The sequence below is a fragment of the Colossoma macropomum genome, unplaced genomic scaffold (assembly GCF_904425465.1).
Source record: "Colossoma macropomum unplaced genomic scaffold, Colossoma_macropomum, whole genome shotgun sequence".
Taxonomy (NCBI): domain Eukaryota; kingdom Metazoa; phylum Chordata; class Actinopteri; order Characiformes; family Serrasalmidae; genus Colossoma; species Colossoma macropomum.
Window position 1 is genome coordinate 162,599 of NW_023496049.1, and position 3,232 is coordinate 165,830.

Genomic DNA, 3,232 nt, shown 5'->3' on the forward strand with positions numbered 1-3,232 from the left:
GTTTCTGACTAAATTCCTAGTGGTCACGAAAAAAAGGGATTGAAGAAAAAACTATACCGTTCAGTCAAAAATTTCCAGCTATTAGACATTGTTACCATCTCTAAAAATTTACTGCAGTACCACTTGACAGATGTAAAACCTACCGCTCATAAATCTATGCATGGATACTGAGAACAGAAACAAGGTCTGTTCTGTGAAATGACATAATTTTGGCCAAACACTTGGTTTCCATGGCTCAGGCAATAAAGAGTCTGCCAATGAATCACATAAGAAATCTACCAGTGATCCTTCAATGCAAAGGAAAGAAAAGTTTTGACTAAATCGAAGTGAGAACTGAAAGAATATCTACTCTGGCAAATCTTTGTTATTGACAAAAGCTTTCACTCACTGCTTTGACAATAGATATTGTTCCATTGCATTAACTACATGAAGAATTTTAGAGACCAGCTTGATTTTGTGGCGGGAGATTGGACCATACCAAAACTGGCAAGCAGTTGCATTGGCCGGGAATCGGACCCGGGTCTCCCGCGTGGCAGGCGAGAATTCTACCACTGAACCACCAATGCACAGACACGTACAATGTTTCACCACATCCTCCTATTGATAGAAAGCGTGTCTGCTCGCTAATACTTCCCAACTCATTACGCCTTGTTTTCATGTATCAAAAAATTGCAACTAATTCAACAATTACGCTCCTTTACACATCAACACCATTTCTACAGTTTTGCTGCAATACCGCCTGCCTGATGCCAAATACGCACCTCATCAATCTAGACGGGGAAAGGTGAGAATTCTACCACTCAACAAACAATGCAAGACCAGATATTAAACACAACCATGTCTTCTTGGTGAGAGAAACTATGTTTTCTCACACAAATTTCACAATTCATTAAGGCTTGCTTTCATACGGAAAAAAAAAAAACCTCTTCAACCCATGCAATGCAATACCTGCAATACCTGATGACACATCTACAACTGATCAATCTGTACAAGGAAAAGAAAAATTAGGGCTAAGTTGCTGCCAAAGCAAGATCTACTATGTGAAAACTGTTTTTGGCAAAAACTTCCTTTCTTGGCTTTCACAATAAACAGTCCTCCACTGAATCAGATCAGACATCTTCTACCAATTCAAATACAAGAAAACTTTTCACTGAAATGATGTTAAGTGGTTGATAGGCACCCCTGCAGAAACCATATCAATAACTTATTCTTTCCCAGCCTCTTTGGAGCAAAATCAGATGGAACTGTTGTGTAAGGAAGACATTATGATTGCACATGAAATTTAAATGGTCATTAAAATTGTGACACCGCTCATACAGCTAGCATCTGGCCCTAAGGACTGTTGGAACAGAATCCTCAATTAAGACTGAATAAACGTGAGGGAGAAAAATTTCTCACCACTTGCTGTATCGAGTAAAGAAAGTACTCTCTGAGATGGAGATCCTTCAGCTTGTGCTGCCCCAGATGTACAGACAGAAAGTGCTCGTGGCACTCCATGATGACCTGTGACATCTAGGGGTGGAACAAACCCTTGAACACCTTTTAAAAGATTCTATTGGCCAACAATGGCACAGGAGGTTGAACGGTACGTGAAAAACTGTTGGAGTTTGTGGTGTGAAAGTGCTGTAGTCCCTGGGCAGCACCAATCCATCAAATCACATGCAGTGGTCATATGAACCTTGTATTTATTGATTTCCTCTTATTAGACGCTGATTCTAGGGTATTTACTAACATCTTCGTAGTAACGGATCATTTCAGCCACATGCGCAGGCTTTTCCCACAAAGAATCAAAAGGCGGTTGCGGTGGCCAAAATCCCAGTTGAAAAATATTTAATTTACTACGGACTGCCTGCAGATATCCACTGACAAAAGGGGGTGATCCTTTTAAACAAGACAAAGTGCCTGTGGGTGACAAAGAGCTCAACAGCAGGGTGATAGAATCAGAAATTAATTCTAGACCAGAAGGCGAAGGCATTGATTGGCCAGACAAAGACCCATGCAGGCAGCGCTGATGCCTCAGAAAGCTCACAGCAGAGTGAGGACTCAATCAACCAAGGAATATGAAGTGAAGCTAGGAATTCCTGGAAAGACAGAAATCAAACCTGTTATTTAACTTACTAATGAAGATCCTGGCCGATCTAAAGACCAGACCATAGTTTATAGGGGCTAGTTATGAGATTTGAGGGACTTTAAATTGAACGCACACAAGATGCAAACCCTTTACTGTGAAGGTTAGTTCATATGGCGACATCCTGACGCTTAGCAGGGGGAGGGTGTAACCCTGCTAAATAATGAGCAACAGGGGTTTTGTTCCTTTAAATAGTTCAAATGATTGACAAACCACAATCTTTATTTCTCTTCCCCTTGAGTTTTTTCTTATTAGGGGTCCAAGCACCTTTAGATGCATGGAACCCTATTGCTTTTGCTAGGATTTTTTTTCTTTGTCTTATTAGGGTTCAAGCATGCAATGCACTGAACCCTATTGGAATTGTCAAGATTTTTAGGGTTCAAGCACGCAGTGCGTAGAACCCTATTGGAATTGTGAGGATTTTTAGGGGTCCAAGCACCTTTAGGTGCATGGGCCCCTATTGCTTTTGCTCAGATTTTTAGGGGTCCAAGCACCTTTAGGTGCATGGGACCCTATTGCTTTTGCTCAGATTTTTCTTCTTTAGGGGTCCAAGCACCTTTAGGTGCATGGGACCCTATTGCTTTAGCTCGGATTTTTTTTCTTTGTCTTATTAGGGTTCAAGCATGCAATGCACTGAACCCTATTGGAATTGTCAAGATTTTTAGGGTTCAAGCACGCAGTGCGTAGAACCCTATTGGAATTGTGAGGATTTTTAGGGGTCCAAGCACCTTTAGGTGCATGGGCCCCTATTGCTTTTGCTCAGATTTTTAGGGGTCCAAGCACCTTTAGGTGCATGGGACCCTATTGCTTTTGCTCAGATTTTTCTTCTTTAGGGGTCCAAGCACCTTTAGGTGCATGGGACCCTATTGCTTTTGCTCAGACTTTTCTTCTTTAGGGGTCCAAGCACCTTTAGGTGCATGGGACCCTATTGCTTTAGCTCGGATCTTTCTTCTTCTTATTATTATTATTATTAGGGTTCAAGCACGCAGTGCGTAGAACCCTATTGAAATTGTCAAGATTTTTCTTATTAGGGTTCAAGCATGCAATGCATTGAACCCTATTGGAATTGTCAAGATTTTTCTTATTAGGGTTCAAGCACGAAGT

General features: G+C 41.2%; 1 non-coding gene across 1 annotated transcript; it reads right to left on the minus strand.

Annotated features, from left to right (window-relative positions):
• Positions 1–495: 495 nt before the first annotated feature.
• Positions 496–566, minus strand: trnag-gcc. The gene has a single exon. It is a non-coding gene; the product is annotated as a tRNA-Gly (tRNA).
• Between the last annotated feature and the right edge of the window lie 2,666 nt (positions 567–3,232).